This window comes from Ranitomeya variabilis, chromosome 3 (genome assembly GCF_051348905.1).
Source record: "Ranitomeya variabilis isolate aRanVar5 chromosome 3, aRanVar5.hap1, whole genome shotgun sequence".
In the NCBI taxonomy this organism is placed as follows: domain Eukaryota; kingdom Metazoa; phylum Chordata; class Amphibia; order Anura; family Dendrobatidae; genus Ranitomeya; species Ranitomeya variabilis.
Window position 1 is genome coordinate 637,687,276 of NC_135234.1, and position 24,537 is coordinate 637,711,812.

Genomic DNA, 24,537 nt, shown 5'->3' on the forward strand with positions numbered 1-24,537 from the left:
GATGGAATTGTCTGCGGGCATCATGTTCCATTTGGTGAGCCCCTGATGTGCCTAAACAGTAGAAACTCCCCACAAATGACCCCATTTTGGAAACTTGACCCCCTAAAGAACTTATCTAGGTGTGTGGTGAGAATTTTGAACCTCCAAGTGCTTCACTAAAGTTTATGACGCCTGGCGTGAAAATAAAAAATTCTATTTTTTCCCCACAAAAATGATGTTTCAGTCCCCAATTTTTTATTTTCCCAAGGGTAACAAATGAAATTGGACCCCAAAAGTTGGGAAAAAACTGTTTGGGCACTTCGGGACTCAGAAGGGAAGCAGTGACGATTTGGAATGCAGACTTTGATGGACTGGTTCTGAGGGCGTCATGTTCCATTTGCAGAGCCCCTGATGTGCCTAAACAGTAAAAAAAAAACACAAGTGACATCATTTTGGAACCTAGACCCCCATGGAACTTACTTAGATGTGCCCCCTCTTTGGAACTAATCTACTGGTTCCTGTTAAGTAAATTAGTAGTGCATGGAGGTGTGGTACAATTTGAAGCAGTCCTTCATACACAGGCCAGGTTTGTTGGGGCAGGTGTCGCATTGATAGATGGTGTCCTTGCGTACTCCTCGTTTGTAGCACACTCGGCACCTTTTTTGCGGCTTACCTTTTCTATCAGTTGGCGGGACCACCCCCGGAAAATGCTGACCTGGTACAATACGAGCACCCTCAGTTCCGGAAGTACTGGGGCCCGCTCCTTCCCTCGTGCCAAACATCAGGGCCTTAACCACTACCTCCTGGAACTGAAGGTACGTCGTATCGGTGTGGCGTGCACATCGTGACAACAGGAAAGCGTTAAGCATTGCCATTTGTACGATGTACACCGACAGCTTTTTGCACCACACCTTGGCCTTCCTCAAAGCACTGTACGGTTGGAGGAGTTGATCGGAGAGATCAACACCCCCCATGTTTTTGTTGTACCCCAGTACACAGTCCGGTTTGCAGACCTGTGTCGAGGTACCCGTACACTGCTGAGGGCACTGCCATCACCGTGTATGGTGGTCAAGAGAAGGACATCCCTCTTGTCCTTGTACTTGACCACCAGCAGGTGGTCGCTACATTGGGCTTTGCTCTCACCTTTTCTGAGCATCTGCCCAAGTAGCGTCTTCGGGAGGCCTCTCTGATTTTTGCGGACAGTACCGCAGGCTGCGGTACCTCGCGCAGAGAGGGATTTGTAGAGTGGGATGCTGGAATAAAAGTTATCGGTGTAGAGGTGATAACCTTTATCCAGCAGTGGGTGCACCAAATCCCACACAATTTTCCCACTCACTCCCAGGATAGAAGGACACTCAGGCGGTTCAATCCTGCTGTCCTTCCCTTCGTAAACTCTAAAGATGTGGGTGTACCCTGAGGTACTCTCACACAGCTTGTAGAGTTTGATTCCGTACCTGACCCTTTTGTTGGGCAGGTATTGACGGAATCTGAGCCGCCCCTTAAAATGAACCAAGGACTCATCCACGCAGATGTCCCTTTTGGGCACGTACACTTCAGCAAACTTTTTGCTGAAGTGTTCGATGACCGGCCGAACTTTGAACAGACGGTCAAAATTGGGGTCATGTCGTGCGGGACACCGTGCATTATCGTTGTAATGCAGCAACTTATTGATGGCCTCAAAACGCGTCCGAACCATGACCATTCGGAACACTGGAGTGTTATATAAAATATCTACACTCCAATATTGCCGAATTTCTGGCTTCTTCACGATCCCCATGTGGAGGACCAGGCCCCAAAACTGCATCATTTCAACTGCGTCTACAGGAGACCAGTTAGAAAATGATGAACCGGGGTTTTGCTCAAAAAATTGCCGAGCATACAAATTAGTTTGCTCCACCATGAGGTTAACAAAATCCTCAGAGAAAAAGACTTTTAAAAAGTCTATTTCTGTGAGGCCGGCGGTGTCAAACTTGATTCCTGATTCTGCCACAAAATCAGGAATCAGTGGCTCGTAATTTTCGGGGGGCGAGGTCCATATGGGGTCCGAAGAAGGGCGCGCTGGTTCATCTTCAGGAGTGGGCGCTGCGTCATCTTCTCTCCTGGGGCGTCTGCGTGGTGGTTCCGCAGGACCCGAGGAGGAGGAGTAGGAGGAAGAGGATGAAGAATCTGAAGAGTAAAGGAATGTGGGATCCTCTCCCTCGCTATCAGTGTCGGAGGCAAGGAAAGAATATGCCTCCTCCGCTGAATAGCGCTGCAGGGACGAACGGGACGAATGGGACATTTTTTTTGTGAGTATGGTGCTTGGGTGTAATTTATTGGTAACTATGTGTACGTGTGGGGGGGGATAGTGTTTGGTGCAAACTATTCTGAAAAGAAAAAGCTAAAGGAAAAAAAACAAATAGGGAAAAAAAATACCTGTGAAAGGAAAAGTCTAAAACAGCAGGCCCTAGCTCTGATAAGTGAACTGCGTCACTTATCAAAGTTCGGCGGCTGCTGGGTGTGTGAACGGGGATGTGAAAAAAAACGGCAGGCACGAGAGCTCTGATAAGTGAACCACGTCACTTATCAAAGTTCGGGAAAGAAGAGGGGTTGGAGGGCACCATCCCGTATAATAACAACAAGAGACAGGCGGTCAACCCAAAGCTTGACTTGCAAATGTGTCCAACAAAACAGAAAAAAGGTATCAAGCTATCCAGTAGGGACCACCACTACAATGCTAATAGAAATATAAGAAATTTTTATTGTCAAACAAAAAGACACACCACACTAGTTAAAACAATTTAAAACCAAGTAATAACATAGGTTCCATATTTGAAACCTTCCCCTGGACCGAGTTGGTGATGAGATGTTAAGATAGGTATACAATTCTGATCTCAAGTATATTGATTCTAAGAGCCTAAGTAAATTTACGTGGTTATAGACCACAAATATAGCAACACACACAATTAAGAAAACCAGCGTGGCCCAGCTCGCAGCATAATATAGTAAGGAATAAACGTCACTAATAGCTGTTAGTCAGTTTTTTTACATGATGCATACTTAAGATAGAGAATAATGACAAAAATCTGACAGGTCAAACTTTGCTGGGAAAACCAGAAGGCACATGAATGATTCACACACCCTATAGAGCACTAGGCGGAGGCTATGATGAAAAAAAAACAAAACCCATATATTCCTCTTCTATAAAAGGAGTATACCAAATATACTGGCAAACTTAGAAACTTATACACTTAGAAACTTATACACTTAAAAGTATACAGTAAAAAATTGTTATTACCCACGGTGATAGGTATTATGATCATGTCCTCTGAGCAGTAATATCCATGGTGGTATAAGCATTTACTTTGCCGTGAACTCTCAGTATTTTTTTGCGGCAATAACCTTATGCACGTGTATGGATACAATATAGTGGGGTAATAACAACTTTTTGGATTATTTCACCCAAACCATCTGTATGTCTATAAACATTCCCACTATATAAAATTTGATTCCATCCGTTAACACAGGTGTATTTAGTAAGAGGATTTGTAACTGCTGCTATACTGTATACTTTTAAGTGTATAAGTTTCTAAGTGTATAAGTTTCTAAGTTTGCCAGTATATTTGGTATACTCCTTTTATAGAAGAGGAATATATGGGTTTTTTTTTTTTCATCATAGCCTCCGCCTAGTGCTCTATAGGGTGTGTGAATCATTCATGTGCCTTCTGGTTTTCCCAGCAAAGTTTGACCTGTCAGATTTTTGTCATTATTCTCTATCTTAAGTATGCATCATGTAAAAAACTGACTAACAGCTATCAGTGACGTTTATTCCTTACTATATTATGCTGCAAGCTGGGCCACGCTGGTTTTCTTAATTGTATGTGTTGCTATATTTGTGGTCTATAACCACGTAAATTTACTTAGGCTCTTAGAATCAATATACTTGAGATCAGAATTGTATACCTATCTTAACATCTCATCACCAACTCGGTCCAGGGGAAGGTTTCAAATATGGAACCTATGTTATTACTTGGTTTTAAATTGTTTTAACTAGTGTGGTGTGTCGTTTTGTTTGACAATAAAAATTTCTTATATTTCTATTAGCATTGTAGTGGTGGTCCCTACTGTATAGCTTGATACCTTTTTTCTGTTTTGTTGGACTTATCAAAGTTCGGCGGCGGCGGCGGCTGGGTGCGCGGACGGGGATGTGGAAAAAAAAAAAAAGAAACGAAAGGCATGGGTTTAGACGCAGCGGCTGGGTGCGCGGACGGGGATGTGGAAAAAAAAAGAAAGAAAAGAAAGGCACGGGTTCAGACGCAGCGGCGGGGTGCGTGCAAGGGGATGTGGAAAAAAAAATGAAAAGAAAGACACGGGTTCAGATGCAGCGGCGGGGTGCGCGCAAGGGGATGTGAAAAAAAAAAGAAAGAAAAGAAAGGCACGGGTTCAGACGCAGCGGTGGGGTGCGTGCAAGGGGATGTGAAAAAAAAAGAAAGAAAAGAAAGGCACGGGTTCAGACGCAGCAGCGGGGTGCGTGCAAGGGGATGTAGAAAAAAAAAAAAAGAAACGAAAGGCACGGGTTTAGACGCAGCGACTGGGTGCGCGGACGGGGATGTGGGAAAAAAAAAAGAAACGAAAGGCACGGATTTAGACGCAGCGGCTGGGTGCGCGGACGGGGATGTGGAAAAAAAAAGAAAGAAAAGAAAGGCACGGGTTCAGACGCAGCGGCGGGGTGCGTGCAAGGGGATGTGAAAAAAAAAAAGAAAGAAAAAAAAGGCACGGGTTCAGACGCAGCGACTGGGTGCGCGGACGGGGATGTGGGAAAAAAAAAAGAAACGAAAGGCACGGGTTTAGACGCAACAGCAGGGTGCGCAGACGGGGATGTGGAAAAAAAAAGAAAGAAAAGAAAGGCACGGGTTCAGACGCAGCGGCGGGGTGCATGCAAGGGGATGTAGAAAAAAAAAAAAGAAACGAAAGGCACGGGTTTAGACGCAGTGGCTGGGTGCGCGGACGGGGATGTGGGAAAAAAAAAAAAGAAACGAAAGGCACGGGTTTAGACGCAGCGGCGGGGTGCGCGGACGGGGATGTGGAGAAGAAAAGTGAGCACGAGTGTTGATCGGTGAACTGTGTCACCAATCAATGCTCGGCGGCACTAAGGGGGGTGAAAAAGAAAAGCGAGCACGAGTGTTGATAGGTGAACTGCGTCACCAATCAACGCTCGGCGGCTGCTAAATTTGGGCACGGATGGACCCGGCGCAAAGTGGGGGTGGAGGGGGAAGGGGGGATGGAGGGGGGGTTAGAAAGATCGGGCCGGGATCGGGGTATCAACACTTACGGTTTGTAGTCTCTCTTCTTTCTTCTGTCTTCTTTCTTTTATTTTTTTAGTGAGAATTATGGTGTCACAGGCTACTGTGGCACCACAAGTCTCAGCACAGGAGGGGGATCTGTCAGCGTGACCGCTCTGCAGGAACCCTCAACAAGTGTGAGGATTCCTGCAGAGCAGTCAGACAGGTCAGGGACAGGTGAGACAGGTCACAGAGCGGTCACACCGATCCCACCAATCAGGGGAGGCCCTGGTGACGCCGGTGTTGCTAGGCACCAGCCTATGATCGGAGCTCACAGCAAGTGACCGGCAGGTCACCATCAGGGCACAGCGCTGTCATACCGCTGCTGTGCCCTGTGATTGGCGCGATCGACGATCACATCGAATCGCGCCAATCAGCTGCAGGATCCGGAGCCATGGCACAGGAGGCAGGGCAGAGGGGGCTGCGGAGCGCGTAGTTAGAAGCAGGGCACAGCGCGGTAACACCGCTGCTGTGCCCTGCGATTGGCACGATTGATGTGATCGTCGATCGCGCCAATCTGGGGGGTTTTGGCCGGTGCCTGGCATTGCCAGGCACCGGCCCCAGGATCGAGTACATCGGTACTCGATCCTAGCCTGGGACCTCACTGTTTCAGCCAATCTGATTGGCTGAAACAATGAGAAAGGCTGTGATTGGCTGTTCAGAATTGAACAGCCAATCACAGCGATTGGGAGGCCGGGGGGGCGGCGCCATACCCCAAGATGCCGAGGCCATCTTCCATAAGGTAAGATGGCGTCGGAATTTTAATGCGATCACCGCGAGTTAAGTCGCGGTGTCGCATTAAAGGGCATGACGTACTATCCCGTCGGTGGTCATACGGGCCCACCCCACCTCGACGGGAGAGTACATCAGATGTCAGAAAGGGGTTAAAGAAGTTGTCCACTACTATAACCTTTTTTTTTTTTTTTCATAAATCTTGCTTTTATGTGCCACTGAAAACATCTACTGTGTTTATTTTAGCAATATTACCTTTTATCATGCTGTAGCAGCACATCTTCAGTGCTGGATCCAGCTCTCATGGGGTTAATCGACAACTTCCTTTCTCCTGACTTACTGTGCTCTAATACTACACATGATGCATTGCACTCGCCTGTAACTCTGCACCTGGCACACCCACTCCAAAGCACACCCCAACCCCTCCCTCCTCTCCCCCTCTATCTTCAAAAAGATTTGTGATGTCATTTCTGTCAAACCTCCTCTTTTACATTTGTCCAACCCACACTCCATTACACACGGATAGATAGATAGATAGATAGATAGATAGATAAATAGATAGATAGACAGATAGATAGATAGATAACAAATAGATAGATAGATAGATAGATAGATAACAAATAGATAGATAGATAGATAACAAATAGATAGATAGATAGATAGATAGATAGATAGATAGATAGATAACAAATAGATAGATAGATAGATAGATAGATAGATAGATAGATAGATAACAAATAGATAGATAGATAGATAGATAGATAGATGCATACATACAGATATCTCTATATATCTATCTATTTCCATAGATATGTCTGCAGCGCCCCAGAGTCCTGGTCGTTGCAGTACTGATGCTCCGCCGCTAAGGGGGGCTATGGTACGTCTGATGGCACTGAAGGAGTTCACCTGACCAGGTATCACAGACACCAATACACTTCACAGTCTGGCCTCCAGGGGGAGCTAAGGGTGCTATGTATTAGGCCACTCCTCACAATCTGGTAAAACTGGGGGTTAGGTAGGAAGTTAGTCAGAAGCTGACTGGGTTGGAACCAGGCAACATCCTGTGGCAGGGGGTGTTGCAGGAGAAGATTCAGGGGGGGTCCCTGTCAGGGGTGGGATCCTGACAGAGGCCTAGCGAACAGAAAGAGCGTTACGGGACCGCGCCTGCACTTCATCGCGGCGGTACCCCAAGAAAGGACAAGAAGCGAGGTTTATTGTGCTGAGTGAGAAACGAGATCAATGCAACAAGGAGAAACACCAGTAGGAGTCGTGCTGTAAGACGAGGCAACATCCTACTGAGGCGCGTAGCCGGTGGCCGGAAACGCCGAGGAAGTATTGAGCTCCAGGCCTTACTTCAAACCTACGGCAGGACAGTCAGTTATAGGCGGGCTGTCTCACTCAAATCACCTAAGAAGACATAGGGGGCAACAGTTGGAGAGGGGCGACACTAGGGTCCCAGAAGAGCTCCGAGCCTACCCGTCATACGGGTGCGTCCTAGCCATATCATCTGGGGGGACGAAGAAGAACATCAAAATCGAGTTGTGAGGGAACTTCAGAAACAGACACAACAGTTGTGGGGACTATCCCGTAAGCACAGCAGGGGAGGACCACAACACACAAGCGCTAGAAGGTAGGCACAGATTTCCACCTGCAAAGGGAACTCTGGAGGTGCCATCGGACCGGCCGGACTCACGCAGCCCGGTTAACCGTATTCCGGACTGAGGATCCTGAAGCCTTCAGTAAAGAGACTGCAACCTGGTGTCCTCGTTATTTACTGCGACCTGGACCGCACCACAACCTCACATCACTCTCCACCTTCATTGGACGCCCCTCAGCAGGGTCACGGGCCAGGTCTAGCCACCGTGACAACCCCAGAACTGAGACAGAGAGGCCCGGTACCGGGTACCCCTCGGCCCTGTGGCAGTGGGGGCGCTCCAACTTGGCGTCACAAACAGGATCTACTTAAGCCTGAAGAATCAGGTCATGTGTGCCTTGGAACGGTGATTTATTGTACTTGGACTGTGACTTATTGCAAAGAATGTGGACTGCCATTTGCCGCCAAAACCAGCCGCCATTACAGCGCTGAGGAGAGCGCAGAAGAAGAAGAGGGGCGCGGAGTAGGCGTGGACCAGCTGAAGAGCGCGAAAGACAATGGCCGCACAGTCTAAACATTTTTGCATCCTGAGGACGTGTCCGTCAGCAGCCGAGGTCCGCCTTCTCATCCTCTTTGGAGGGTGGAGACCATGGAGACGGGGCCGCCCACGAAAGAGACCATGGGAAGAAGACACTGGAGAGGAAGCAAAGATGGCGACGCCGGGAGCACCGCGTGGGGATGACCCGACCCAGCATGAGGCTGCACCACCCGACACAGCCCCAGACGTGCCATTGTTGCAGGGACTGGCCCTTACGGAGCTACCGACGCGCAGACCCAACTGGCCGCCGTCTGAGGAGTGTGTGGCCACAGCTGAGGCCCGGCAGACAGCATGCCGCCGGGAGGCCGATGCTCATGTGACCGCTCAGCTGGGCCAGCCTACGGAGGTCCGACTAACTCCGGTGTCCCCTGCTTCCTCCATCCCGGCCGCGGCAGAGTGCGAGCTGCAGGCGCAGGGCCTGAGGATCCTGCCAGAGGCAGAACATCTGCGGCGCCTGATGACGGCGCGGAGGAATAGACCCCAACCTGCGGTCCAGATCGACCTGACGGAAGTCGGGGAGGTTCCCCCGTCACATTGGGGTGTGGTGGTGTTCTTCAACTCCCGGGAAGGACGGGGAGTTATACAAGAAATTGGAGAGCCACTGCAGGTCCGTGTGGATCGGAAAGAGGTGGAACCCTAGAAACTGAGTAAGCAAGAATGCTTCATCATTTGTATATAGTTAACTGTCTGTCTTTCTATGTGTTTTCCTGCTGCTACAACCCGACTAGGGTTAACTCTTAAAGGGATCCCTTAGTTTACCCGGGATCCCTATTTTGCCTTTTTGTTTTTGCTTTTGTTTCTTGTTCATCATTGTTGAAAAGAACTGCTGGATCATGAACACTGCATGATTACAAACTTATTGTAAATAGTTTGCACCTTCTTAAAGGTGCCCTCTACTGGTTTTACAAAGAAAAGGACTCTTTGTGAAGAAACTGTTCCTGGAAGCAGTATCGGAGTCCTTGCTGTACACGAACTTGCAGCTTGAGAAGTTGCACTACCTCCGAGAGACTTGGTCCCCTCTTAAAGGGAACAATCATCAATAGCACTTAAAGAATGATGATGCTTTAAAAGGAAGTACCAATAATGCGTACATATAAAAGTTATATGTAGTGAGCTAGTTAATTGTGAGAAATGTTTAATGATGTTGCTAGAAGAATGAGGACAGGAAGTGAACCTGTATGGGGTTAGTCGGTGAGTCCTCCTAGGAGCCATACCGAGATGGCTCAGTGATCTTGAACTGAGAGAAGGTTGATAAGTTCTATACTGTGTATAGTAGCAATAAATAGAAAAACACATATAGCCAGGGAGATACGACATATTAGCGTATAGTACCATAAATATATATATATATATATATATATATATATATATATACCCTATAGCAAATCACAGGACGTATACAGACACACTGAAGTCTAACTAGAAAAACACCACAACACTAATCAGTGTAATGAAGTCCAAAGACTTAGATACATTGCAAAAAGAATATATTTATTAATAATCACAGAAGATAGATGGCAGAAACATGGCTAAAAAGTGACAGATTACACCAAAAACAGCGGTGAGAGAGCATGTGACCGCCCTAGGAGACAGCACTAGGTTGCAAACATTAGTAAAAGAAACATAAGTGCACAGTGGCAGCGTCTCCAATCACATACCCAGTGGCACAGGAACGCACACGCTCACTCCCCCGCTCTCCCCAACGCGCGTTTCGGAAGTAAGAACTTCCTTCCTCAGGGGGTGTGGGAGAGGGGCCACAGGCGCAGATAAATACAGCGCCAGGCCGGAAGTGTACGCCAGCCGACAGGGGAAGCACCGCCCCTCCACAGGCGCCGTGCAATGCAGCCGACGCCAGATCACATGGGGCCCCATGTGACCAAGACGTCAGACAGCAGGCGGAGCCAGGGAAAAGGCGGGGCAACACCCCACCGAGCGGCACACACAGGCAGCCATATTAGTGTTGGGCAAAAGCCCTGACTGTGTCCAGCATTGTTTAATAATAGGAAAAAGTATATAAATGTATACACATACGATTGCGGTACAATGTCAGCATCTGGAGTCCGGCAGGCGCATATCACCCACACAAAGGCGCCGCTGTCACCACGGACGCCGGGACACAAGGAAGGTGCAGCCAACATGTCAAGAGGTGGGCGGGGCCAGAGAGTGCGGCCAACAGTGCCCCACAATCAACGTACATCGAACCCAGTATTGGCATTAGCAATAGAATAATATGTAAACAACAAAGAAAAAAGAAAACAATACAAAACAAATGTAAACCAAATTATAACACACCACAAAAATACGCAGATACAGACACTAGTGGCATGCAACCACCCCAATAACATAACATAATAATAATAATATAGAAATAATAAGGTGATTACGATGCAAAAATTCAATAATTATAATACAGACAGATACTTGACATACATATCATAAAAATAAAAAGTACATAAACAATTACAAAAACAACACATAATGCCAAAAAACATATTTATTGTAGAAATTGGGCAACATGTAAGAGAAAAGGTCCAAAACCGCAACGGCAAAGTCCTAAACGCATAGGATACAAACAGGGACATCACTCGGGCCACTCCTTTCCCACAGATTATGTAACATATACGATAGATGAAACATTGTCACTAAAATGCAAATAGAAGAAAAAACACAGTTAAAAACATTTAAAACAAAGTACATAGAGAAATCCACACTTAACGGTGCACATCACCCGGGGGACCCCAAAAATGGGGCAAACGACAGGCACTCATTCAGACCGAACGGGTGGACCGTGTTCAACGTCCAAATCCACCTTGTCTCCAACCTTGCAAGTCGCCCAGATAGACCTCCACCTCTGATGTTAATTTTCAAGGAATCAATACCACGTACCCTCAGCAGGGTGCTATCGCAATTATGTAGATTTTTAAAATGTCGTGGTATCGTCTTGAGGGTGGAAGTGTTCGTGTGGCTGGCTGCCGCCTGAATACCCAACACGTGCTCCCTCGTGCGTACCTTAAGTTGGCGTGTTGTTAATCCAACATATATAAGGCCGCAGGGGCACGTAGCGTAATAAATCACATACCTCGTGGTACATGTGATACGCTGGCGAATCTCAAAAAGCCTAGTACCGTCAAAGTTGGAAAAATTATCACAACGGTCAATGTTGGGACAGGCGACACACCTGCCACACGGAACACATCCACCCCTCATCTCAAATCTATCCAAAAAGGTGGGAAGTGGGCGCTCAGGATAATGGCTGGAGACAAGGTGGTCCCTCAAGTTTTTAGCTCTCCTAAAGGACATAGAGGGTCTAGATGGTAAAATTTTCTTTAAAGCAGGGTCCACCTTGAGAATCGGCCACGCCCGTTCCAAAATATTGCGAACCCTATTGGACTGCGAGTTAAATGTCGTGACAAACCTCACTTGGTCATCCGTCTTAGATTTCTTGTTATGATTCGTTTTATATAACAAATCGTTCCTCAGAGCATGTTTAGCTCGGTGGTAGGCAGTCTTGACTACCCTACGACTATATCCGCGCACTAAAAACCGTTGTCTCAATTCATCCGCCCTCAACTCAAAATCTGCATCGGTGGAGCAGATCCGACGTAGTCGGAGGAACTGGCCCACCGGTACCGAACGGATCATATGTCTGGGATGTCCAGACGAAGCATACAACAACGTATTAGTAGATGTCTCTTTTCTAAAGATGTCAGTTTGAAGGACACCAGATTGATCTCGCCTAATAGTGACGTCTAAGAAGTCCAAGGACACACTACTATGGCAAAACATAAGGTGTATGTTCAGGTCATTGCTGTTCAGAATAGAAATAAGTTGCCCAAGGTCGACGGGTGTGCCCTGCCAGATGAAGAAGATGTCGTCGATGTACCGTGTCCAAAAGGGGACATGGTCCATCAACCCCTGTTCATCTGCCAGGAAGAGGTCCCTCTCCCACAACCCCAGGAAAAGACCGGCATAGGCCGGCGCAAAGGCCGCGCCCATGGCGGTCCCCCGAAGCTGTAGGTAGAAGGACCCCTTAAACACAAAGAAATTGTGTGTGAGGGTGAACTCTAGTAGTTCCAGTAGAAGGTCCCTCATATCTATGGGTAATGACGAGGTACCCAAGAAAAAGCATACGGCAGCAATGCCATCGTGATGTTTAATGTTGGTATATAGGGACTCAACATCTGCTGAAACTAAGAGAGAATCACCCTCCATGGGGCCCCATGTGATCTGGCGTCGGCTGCATTGCACAGCGCCTGTGGAGGGGCGGTGCTTCCCCTGTCGGCCGGCGTACACTTCCGGCCTGGCGCTGTATTTATCTGCGCCTGTGGCCCCTCTCCCACACCCCCTGAGGAAGGAAGTTCTTACTTCCGAAACGCGCGTTGAAGAGAGCGGGGGAGTGAGCGTGTGCGTTCCTGTGCCACTGGGTATGTGATTGGAGACGCTGCCACTGTGCACTTATGTTTCTTTTACTAATGTTTGCAACCTAGTGCTGTCTCCTAGGGCGGTCACATGCTCTCTCACCGCTGTTTTTGGTGTAATCTGTCACTTTTTAGCCATGTTTCTGCCATCTATCTTCTGTGATTATTAATAAATATATTCTTTTTGCAATGTATCTCAGTCTTTGGACTTCATTACACTGATTAGTGTTGTGGTGTTTTTCTGTGTATAGTAGCAGAAAAGCAGTAGGGCCGGGCGGAAAGGGGCGGTCCTGCGACAGAACGAGAGGCAGTAGGCCTGGGGCAGATAGACAGGCGGTCCTGCAGATGTAAGGATGGAAAATGAAGAAAAAGTTGATTAGCCTTATAGTGTTTTATAAGAAGGTCTTTAGTGGATTCAGTGTGTACGTCCTTAAAGGCAACGTTAAATTATTGTTCAAAAATTTGCACTTAGTAGAATACCCGGTTGGGTAAGAAAAGTTATTTATAGTATGTTATTTAAAGTATTTAACCATGTTTGTAACGTTCAAGTGTCCTCACCTCCGATAAAGGGAAGCTCTGTTCAAATTTGCTTATTGTTATTGCATTTTCAAAATTGTATGTCTTTTTGCTGACATGTATTGTTGTTTTCTTCCCAGTCCAGGAGTACTGGATTTAACCGGGGGGGGGAGTGCAGCGCCCCAGAGTCCTGATCGTTGCAGTACTGATGCTCCGCCGCTAAGGGGGGCTATGGTACGTCTGATGGCACTGAAGGAGTTCACCTGACCAGGTATCACAGACACCAATACACTTCACAGTCTGGCCTCCAGGGGGAGCTAAGGGTGCTATGTATTAGGCCACTCCTCACAATCTGGTAAAACTGGGGGTTAGGTAGGAAGTTAGTCAGAAGCTGACTGGGTTGGAACCAGGCAACATCCTATGGCAGGGGGTGTTGCAGGAGAAGATTCAGGGGGGGGTCCCTGTCAGGGGTGGGATCCTGACAGAGGCCTAGTGAACAGAAAGAACGTTACGGGACCGCGCCTGCACTTCATCGCGGCGGTACCCCAAGAAAGGACAAGAAGCGAGGTTTATTGTGCTGAGTGAGAAACAAGATCAACGCAACAAGGAGAAACACCAGTAGGAGTCGTGCTGTAAGACGAGGCAACATCCTACTGAGGCGCGTACTTCAAACCTTCGGCAGGACAGTCAGTTATAGGCGGGCTGTCTCACTCAAATCACCTAAGAAGACATAGGGGGCAACAGTTGGAGAGGGGCGACACTAGGGTCCCAGAAGAGCTCCGAGCCTACCCGTCATACGGGTGTGTCCTAGCCATATCATCTGGGGGGACGAAGAAGAACATCAAAATCGAGTTGTGAGGGAACTTCAGAAACAGACACAACAGTTGTGGGGACTATCCCGTAAGCACAGCAGGGGAGGACCACAACACACAAGCGCTAGAAGGTAGGCACAGATTTCCACCTGCAAAGGGAACTCTGGAGGTGCCATCAGACCGGCCAGACTCACGCAGCCCGGTTAACCGTATTCCGGACTGAGGATCCTGAAGCCTTCAGTAAAGAGGTAAAGAGACTGCAACCTGGTGTCCTCGTTATTTACTGCGACCTGCACCGCACCACAACCTCACATCACTCTCCACCTTCATTGGACAGAGAGGCCCGGTACCGGGTACCCCTCGGCCCTGTGGCAGTGGGGGCGCTCCATGTCCATATCCATGTTTCTAAACCCCTTCACCCCTGGAGCTTTTTTGTTTTCTTTTATCGATCCCCTTCTTTCCAGTGCCATAATTTTTCTGTCAATACGGCCATGTGAGGGCTTATCTTTTGCGGGACAAGTTCTACTTTTGAACGACACCATTGGTTTTATCATGTCGTGTAACAGAAAATGTGAAAAAAATTCAAAGTGCAATGAAATTGCAAAAAAGTGCAAATCCCACCGTTGTTTTTTGCTTGGCTTTTTTGCTAGGTTCATTTAATGCGAAGGCTGTGTGCACACGTTGCGGATTTGATTGCAGATCCGCAGCGTTTTTTGACGCACTGAATTGCATCAAATCCGCAGTGTAGTGCACAACCAATGTAAGTCTACGGGAGCCGCAGACTTGTGCACATGAAACGCAGCTTTTTTTTCTCGCAGCATGTCACTTCTTTTGTGCGGAACTGCAGTGTTTCTGCACCTTTAGACTTTCATTGAGTTGGGCACATCCGCGGCAAAACCGCAGATGTAAAAAAGATCTGCAGTTTAGATGCGGATGTGGGTCCGAGAAACGCTGCAGTTCGGGAGGAGGGAAGTGTGTTGGGCGTAATGTGGGCACTGACGGTGTGCGTGTATGTGTGTGCTGGGTCTGCGGGCTGTTCGGATGTGTGCTGCGCTGTGCAGAACTGTTCAGGTGTGTGCTGGGTCTGCGGGCTGTTCGGATGTGTGCGGGGTCTGCGGTGTTGTGAATTCCGCTCTTGGGCTCCCTCCGGTGGTTGTAAGTAGCACTTTTGTGAATTCTGCTCTTGGGCTCCCTCCTGTGGTTATGAGTGGTATAGCTGCTTCTTGGATGTAGCATCAGCAGCTGCTTCCACTGATCGTCTTTCTGGCTCGGGATTTAGTCTGGTTATCTTCTCGTCTTGTTCCTATGAAGGTTTCTTCCCCTAAGTTCAAGCCTCGGTTTATTGGTCCTTATAAGATTTCTGAGATTATCAATCCAGTGTCTTTTCGTTTGGCCCTTCCAGCCTCTTTTGCCATCCACAATGTTTTCCATAGATCTTTGTTGCGGAGATATGTGGTACCCGTTGTTCCCTCTGTTGATCCTCCTGCCCCGGTGTTGGTTGAGGGGGAGTTGGAATATGTGGTTGAGAAAATTTTGGATTCTCGTTTTTCGAGGCGGAGGCTTCAGTATCTTGTTAAGTGGAAGGTTTATGGCCAGGAGGATAATTCTTGGGTGGTTGCCTCAGATGTCCATGCTGCCGATTTGGTTCGTGCTTTTCACTTGGCTCGTCCTGATCGGCCTGGGGGCTCTGGTGAGGGTTCGGTGACCCCCTCCTCAAGGGGGGGTACTGTTGTGAATTCCGCTCTTGGGCTCCCTCCAGTGGTTGTAAGTAGCACTTTTGTGAATTCTGCTCTTGGGCTCCCTCCTGTGGTTATGAGTGGTATAGCTGCTTCTTGGATTTAGCATCAGCAGCTGCTTCCACTGATCGTCTTTCTGGCTCGGCTATTTTAGTCTGGCCTTATCCCTCATTCAATGCCAGTTGTCAATTGTTCCTGCTTGGAGCCACTGCTCTTTTGGATTTCCCTGACACTCTGTCCAGTTCAGCAAAGATAAGTCCTTGCTTGTCCTTTGGCAGTCCACTTGTTGTGGACTTTATTGTTCAGCACATTTTATGTTTTGCTCATTTGTCCAGCTTATCAGTATGGATCTATTCAGCTAAGCTGGAAGCTCTGGGCTGCAGATTTTGCCCTCCACACCTTTAGTCAGGTGTGGAGATTTTTGCATATCTCTGCGGTGGACTTTTTCTAGTTTTTATTACTGACCGCACAGTGTTCTTTCCTGTACTATCTATCTAGCTAGAAGTGGCCTCCTTTGCTAAATCTTGTTTCATACTATGTATGTCATTTCCTTCTCCTCTCACAGTCAATATTTGTGGGGGCCTGTCCTATCCTTTGGGGATCTTCTCTGAGGCAAGATAGCTTTCCTATTCCTACCTTTAGGGGTAGCTAGTTCTCCGGCTGTGACGAGGTGTCCAGGGAGTGACAGGAACATCCCACGGCTACTGCTAGTGTTGTGTTAAGATCAGGAACTGCGGTCTGTATAGTTACCACCTGCTCAGAGCTAGTCGCATGTCGCTCCTAAATTACCAGTCCATAACAGTACAACTGGCCAATAATGAGTTGAATGCATCTCAAAAGAAGGAAAAGAAAAAGAGTTCTGAGCCATTTTTTTTTTCTTTAGTCTGTTTTGTCTTTTTCCTTCCTCTTAATCTCTGGGTGGATTTGGGCGCGGACATGGATGTTCAGGGTTTGTTTTCTCGTGTGGATCAGCTTGCTGCAAGAGTTCAGAGTATCCAAGATTATGTTGTTCAGACTCCAGCCTTAGAGCCTAGAATTCCTACTCCAGATTTGTTTTACGGGGATAGATCTAAGTTTTTGAACTTTAAAAATAACTGCAAATTGTTTTTTGCTCTGAAACCTCGTTCCTCTGGTGACCCCACTCAGCAAGTTAATATAGTTATTTCTCTGCTGCGTGTTGACCCTCAGGACTGGGCATTTTCCCTTGAGTCAGGGGATCCGGCATTGCTTAATGTAGATGCATTTTTTCAATCGCTCGGATTATTGTATGACGAACCTAACTCTGTGGATCATGCGGAAAAAACCTTGTTGGCCCTGTGCCAGGGTCAGGAAGCGGCAGAATTATACTGCCAGAAATTTAGAAAATGGTCTGTGCTCACTAAATGGAATGAGGACGCTCTGGCAGCAATTTTCAGAAAGGGTCTTTCTGAAGCCCTTAAAGATGTTATGGTGGGGTTTCCCACGCCTGTTGGTCTGAGCGAATCTATGTCTCTAGCCATTCAGATTGATCGGCGCCTGCGCGAGCGCAAAGTGGTGCACCATATGGCAGCATCCTCTGAACAGAGTCCTGAGCCTCTGCAATGTGATAGGATTCTGACCAGAGCGGAACAGAGGGGATACAGACATCAGAATGGGCTGTGTTTTTACTGTGGTGATTCAGCTCATACTATCTCTGATTGCCCTAAGCGTATTAAGAGGGTCGCTAGATCTGTTACCATTAGTACTGTACAGCCTAAGTTTCTCCTGTCTGTGACCCTGATTTGCTCATTGTCATCTTTCTCTGTCATGGCATTTGTGGATTCAGGCGCTGCCCTGAACTTAATGGACTTAGAATTCGCCAGGCGCTGTGGTTTTTCTTTGCATCCTTTGCAGAGCCCTATTCCTTTGAGGGGTATTGATGCTACACCGTTGGCCAAGAATAAACCTCAGTATTGGACTCAGCTGACTATGTGCATGGCTCCAGCACATCAGGAAGATTGTCGTTTTCTGGTGTTGCATAATTTACATGATGTTGTTGTACTGGGTTTTCCATGGTTACAAGTACACAATCCAGTGTTGGATTGGAAATCGATGTCTGTGACTAGTTGGGGTTGTCAAGGGGTACATAGTGACGTTCCTTTAATGTCAATTTCCTCTTCCCCCTCTTCTGATGTTCCTGAATTTTTATCAGATTTCCAGGATGTATTCGATGAGCCCAAGTCCAGTTCCCTTCCTCCACATAGGGACTGTGATTGTGCTATTGACTTGATTCCAGGCTCTAAGTTCCCTAAGGGCCGACTTTTCAACCTGTCTGTGCCAGAACATACCGCTATGCGGAGCTATGTTAAGGAGTCCTTGGAGAAGGGGCATATTCGTCCATCTTCGTCACCATTGGGAGCGGGATTCTTTTTTGTTGCCAAGAAGGATGGCTCCTTGAGACCCTGTATTGATTATCGCCTTCTTAATAAGATCACGGTCAAATTCCAATACCCTTTACCTTTGCTCTCTGATTTGTTTGCTCGGATTAAGGGGGCTAGTTGGTTTACCAAGATTGACCTTCGAGGGGCATATAATCTTGTTCGTATTAAACAGGGTGACGAATGGAAAACTGCATTTAATACGCCCGAAGGCCATTTTGAATACCTGGTGATGCCTTTCGGGCTTTCTAATGCTCCTTCTGTATTTCAGTCCTTCATGCATGACATTTTTCGCAATTATCTTGATAAATTCTTGATTGTGTATTTGGATGATATTTTGATTTTTTCCAATGATTGGGAGTCTCATGTGAAGCAGGTCAGGATGGTATTCCAGATCCTTCGTGATAATGCTCTATTTGTGAAGGGGTCTAAGTGCCTATTTGGAGTTCAGAAGGTCTCTTTTTTGGGCTTTATTTTTTCTCCTTCGTCTATAGAAATGGATCCTGTTAAGGTCCAAGCCATTCATGACTGGATTCAACCCACATCTGTGAAGAGCCTTCAGAAATTTTTGGGCTTTGCTAATTTTTATCGCCGTTTCATTGCCAACTTCTCTAGTGTGGTTAAGCCCCTGACCGATTTGACGAAGAAAGGCGCTGATGTGACAAATTGGTCCTCTGAGGCTGTTGAGGCCTTTCAGGAGCTTAAGCGCCGATTTACTTCTGCCCCTGTCTTGCGTCAGCCGGATGTGTCTCTTCCTTTTCAGGTTGAGGTTGACGCTTCTGAGATTGGGGCAGGGGCCGTTTTCTCACAGAGGAATTCTGATGGTTCCTTGATGAAACCATGTGCCTTCTTTTCCCGAAAGTTTTCACCTGCGGAACGCAATTATGATGTCGGCAATCGGGAGTTGTTGGCTATCAAGTGGGCATTTGAGGAGTGCCGACATTGGCTTGAGGGAGCCAAGCACCGCGTTGTGGTCTTGACTGATCATAAGAATTTGATTTACCTCGAGTCGGCCAAGCGGCTGAACCCTAGACAGGCTCGATGGTCCCTGTTTTTCTCCCGTTTCGATTTTGTGGTTTCATATCTTCCGGGATCTAAGAATGTTAAAGCGGATGCCCTCTCTAGGAGTTTTTTGCCTGATTCTCCTGGAGTTCTTGAGCCGGTTGGCATTCTTAGGGAAGGGGTGATTCTTTCTGCCATCTCCCCTGATTTATGACGGGTGCTTCAGGAATTTCAGGCTGATAAACCTGACCGCTGTCCTGTGGGGAAGCTGTTTGTTCCTGATAGATGGACAAGAAAGGTAATTTCTGAGGTCCATTGTTCGGTGTTGGCCGGTCATCCTGGGATTTTTGGTACCAGAGATTTGGTGGCTAGGTCCTTTTGGTGGCCTTCCTTGTTGCGGGATGAGCGTTCTTTTGTGCAGTCCTGTGGGACTTGTGCCCGGGCTAAGCCTTGCTGTTCCCGCGCTAGTGGGTTGCTTTTGCCTTTGCCTGTCCCTGAGAGGCCCTGGACGCATATTTCCATGGATTTTATTTCGGATCTTCCTGTGTCCCAGAGGATGTCTGTTATCTGGGTGGTTTGTGACCGGTTCTCTAAAATGGTCCATTTGGTACCTTTGCCTAAATTGCCTTCCTCCTCTGATTTGGTTCCATTGTTTTTTCAGCATGTGGTTCGTTTGCATGGCATTCCAGAAAATATTGTGTCTGACAGAGGTTCCCAGTTTGTTTCCAGGTTTTGGCGGGCCTTTTGTGCTAGGATGGGCATTAATTTGTCTTTTTCTTCGGCGTTCCATCCTCAGACAAATGGCCAAACTGAGCGAACTAATCAAACCTTGGAAACCTATTTGAGATGCTTTGTGTCTGCTGATCAGGATGATTGGGTGGCTTTCTTGCCGTTGGCCGAGTTTGCCCTTAATAATCGGGCCAGTTCGGCTACTTTGGTTTCGCCTTTTTTTGTAATTTTGGTTTCCATCCTCGTTTTTCTTCAGGGCAGGTTGAGCCTTCTGATTGTCCTGGTGTAGATTCTGTGATGGACAGGTTACAGTAGATTTGGACTCATGTGGTAGACAATTTGACGTTGTCTCAAGAAAAGGCTCAGCGTTTTGCTAACCGCCGTCGGTGTGTTGGTCCTCGGCTTCGTGTGGGGGATTTAGTCTGGTTATCTTCTCGTCATGTTCCTATGAAGGTTTCTTCCCCTAAGTTCAAGCCTCGGTTTATTGGTCCTTATAAGATTTCTGAGATTATCAATCCAGTGTCTTTTCGTTTGGCCCTTTCAGCCTCTTTTGCCATCCACAATGTTTTCCATAGATCTTTGTTGCGGAGATATGTGGTACCCGTTGTTCCCTCTGTTGATCCTCCTGCCCCGGTGTTGGTTGAGGGGGAGTTGGAATATGTGGTTGAGAAAATTTTGGATTCTCGTTTTTCGAGGCGGAGGCTTCAGTATCTTGTTAAGTGGAAGGTTTATGGCCAGGAGGATAATTCTTGGGTGGTTGCCTCAGATGTCCATGCTGCCGATTTGGTTCGTGCTTTTCACTTGGCTCGTCCTGATCGGCCTGGGGGCTCTGGTGAGGGTTCGGTGACCCCCTCCTCAAGGGGGGGTACTGTTGTGAATTCCGCTCTTGGGCTCCCTCCGGTGGTTGTAAGTAGCACTTTTGTGAATTCTGCTCTTGGGCTCCCTCCTGTGGTTATGAGTGGTATAGCTGCTTCTTGGATTTAGCATCAGCAGCTGCTTCCACTGATCGTCTTTCTGGTTCGGCTATTTTAGTCTGGCCTTATCCCTCATTCAATGCCAGTTGTCAATTGTTCCTGATTGGAGCCACTGCTCTTTTGGATTTCCCTGACACTCTGTCCAGTTCAGCAAAGATAAGTCCTTGCTTGTCCTTTGGCAGTCCACTTGTTGTGGACTTTATTGTTCAGCACATTTTATGTTTTGCTCATTTGTCCAGCTTATCAGTATGGATCTATTCAGCTAAGCTGGAAGCTCTGGGCTGTAGATTTTGCCCTCCACACCTTTAGTCAGGTGTGGAGATTCTTGCATATCTCTGCGGTGGACTTTTTCTAGTTTTTATTACTGACTGCACAGTGTTCTTTCCTGTACTATCTATCTAGCTAGAAGTGGCCTCCTTTGCTAAATCTTGTTTCATACTACGTATGTCATTTCCTTCTCCTCTCACAGTCAATATTTGTGGGGGGCTGTCCTATCCTTTGGGGATCTTCTCTGAGGCAAGATAGCTTTCCTATTCCTACCTTTAGGGGTAGCTAGTTCTCCAGCTGTGACGAGGTGTCCAGGGAGTGACAGGAACATCCCACGGCTACTGCTAGTGTTGTGTTAAGATCAGGAACTGCGGTCTGTATAGTTACCACCTGCTCAGAGCTAGTCGCATGTCGCTCCTAAATTACCAGTCCATAACACTGCGGGCTGTTCGGATGTGTGCGGGACTGTTCAGATGTGTGCGGCCCTGTGCGGGACTGTTCGGGTGTGTGCGGCGCTGTGCGGGTGTGTGCGGGGCTGTTCAGGTGTGTGCGGGGCTGTGCAGGGGGTCTTTTGGGGTGTGTGTGCAGGCATCATCCGATGGGACTACAAGTACGCAGCATCCAATCTTTTGTTCAATAATACATCTTTATTTAGCATTCCAAAACGCAGAAAAACCACGCAAAAACCGCACCAAAAGCGAATTAAAAAATGCATCAAAACCGTGCAAAAAACTGCATAAAAAACGCATCAAAACTGCACAAAAAAAGCATCAAAACTGCACCAAAAACTGCATCAAAACCACACCAAAATTGCATCAACACTGCATCAAAACCGCACCAAAAACTGCATCAAAACCGCACCAAAATTGCATCAACACTGCACCAAAACCGCACCAAAAACTGCATCAAGACTGCACCAAAAACTGCATCAAAACTGCACCAAAACCGCACCAAAAACTGCATTATAACTGCACCAAAAACTGCATCAAAACCGCACAAAAACCGCACCAAAAACTGCATCAAAACTGCACCAAAAACTCCATCAAAACCGCACCAAGAACTGCATCAAAACCGCACCAAAAACTGCATAAAAACCGCACCAAAACTGCAAAACTGCACCAGGTTTTGATGCAGTTTTTGGTGCAGTTTTGATGCAGTTTTTGGTGCAGTTTTGATGCTTTTTTTGGTGCGGTTTATGCGCGGTTTTAATGCCGTTTTTGGAAATAAATAAATAAACGGAAAATGTGCATGATTTGAATGGAAACATGCATGAAAAAACGGATTCCAAGGCCGGATTCATCATTTCACATCTCAGTTTCATACGTTTTTTGCCGGATCCGTCGCTGTGCGTTTTTTCGCCAGACAGAAAAAAACGTTCCTCTGTATGTGTTTTCCGTCCGGTGGAAACAGCTTTTTTGACGAATCCGGTAAAAAAAGGATGAAATGTTTGGCCATCAGGTGCAATCCGGCGCTAATACAACTCTAAGAGAAAAAAATGGATCCGGCGGAAAAAAATGGATCCGTTTTTTTCAAAACTCTCTGGATTGTGCCTGACGGCAAAAACCTGATGTGAAAGCAGCCAAATATATGGATAGATACATCTATGTATCTATAGATATATCTTTCTATAAATATATCTATGGATAGATATATCCATAGATATATAATAGAAAGGCCGATGTTTTTAAGGCTACTTTCACACTAGCGGCGTGCACTGCACATCGCAATGCGTCGTTGTGGAGAAAAAACGCATCCTGCAAAGTTGCCCGCAGGATGCGTTTTTTTCTCCATAGACTTTTATTAGCGACGCATTGTGACGCAGTGCCACACGTCGCAACCGTCATGCGACGGTTGCGCCGTGTTTTGGCGCATCGCCGGCACAAGAAAAGTTACATGTAACTTTTTTTGTGCGTCTAGTCCGCCATTTTCGACCGCGCATGCGCGGGCGAAACGCAGCCCCCTCCTCCCTGGACCTTGCAATGGGGCAGCGGAAGCATCTTAAGACTGGACCAGTATGCGTCGGTACGTCGGTCCGACGCAGCGCGACGGCCCCTTACCGACGCTAGTGTGAAAGCAGCCTAAGGCTACTTTCACACTTGCGTTTTTAGCAATCCATCTTTTTGGGAAAAAAACCGGATCCTGCAAATGTGCTTGCAGGATGCGTTTTTTACCCATAGACTTGTATTAGTGACGGATCGCGACGGATGGCCACACGTCGCATCCGTCGTACAACGGATGCGTCGTGTTTTGGCGGACCGTTGGGATGAAAAAACGTTCAAGTGAAAGTTTTTTTGTCTGTCGCGTCCGCCATTTTCTACCGTGCATGCATGGCCAAAACTATGCCCCCTCCTCCCTGGACTTCAGAATGGGCAGCGAATGCGTTGAAAAACTGCATCCGCTGCCCATGACGTGCACAAATTTCACAACGTGCGTCAGTACGTAGGCCCGACGCATAGCGACGGACCCGTACCGACGCAAGGGTGAAATAAGCCTTTATGAGCGTTTAATAAAAAAACAGAAAAAAACGGCGTGGGCTCCCGCGCAATTTTCTGCGCCAGAGGGGGAAAGCCGACGGCCTGGGGCCAATATTTGTAGCCTGCTATGAATATCAGCCCACAGCTGTCTGCGTAGCCTTTGCTGGCTATTAAAATAGGGGGACCCCCAAAAAACTGACGTGGGGTCCCCCTATATTTTATAGCCAGAAAGGCTACGCAGACAGCTGCGGGCTGATATTCATAGCCTAGAGAGTGGCCATGGATATTGGTCCCCCCCCCCCGGCTACAAATACCAGTCCGCAGCCACCCCAGAAATGGCACATCTGTAAGAGGCGCCAATTCTGGCACTTAGCCCCTCTCTTCCCACTCCCGTGTAGCGGTGGGATATGGGGTAATAAGGGGTTAATGTCACCTTTCTATTGTAAGGTGACATTAAGCCGGGTTAATAACGGAGAGGCGTCAATAAGACGCCTATCCATTAGTAAGCCAATACTAATAAAGGGTTAATAAAACACACACACACATTAGGAAAAAAGTATTTTAATATTCTTCATTTCACCATGCTTACCATACTTCAGCGCCTGCAAAAAACGTAAAATAATAAACCGTATACTACCTGTCCGCCGTAGTCCAATTAATAACGAGTTTCCCAGACGATCTCCCCTATAGAACAGTGACATCGGGTGATGTCACTGCTCTATAGGACCCTCAGTGACACACTGACAGGAGACAATGGCTCCTGCAGTGCATCACTGAGGTTACCTGAGTTTAAAGTCTCACTTTATGGCAATTGCTGCCTGGGAAAATTTCTCAACAGCAATGTCGAGGGACACTCTTTTTAATTGGATTTCTGCGGATCAGGGAGTATATTGGTTGTTTATTATTTTAATATTTTTTACAGATGACACTGGCTTCGGGGATCAAGGTGACAAGTGATGGTGAGTATGTACTCTATGTTATATGTACTG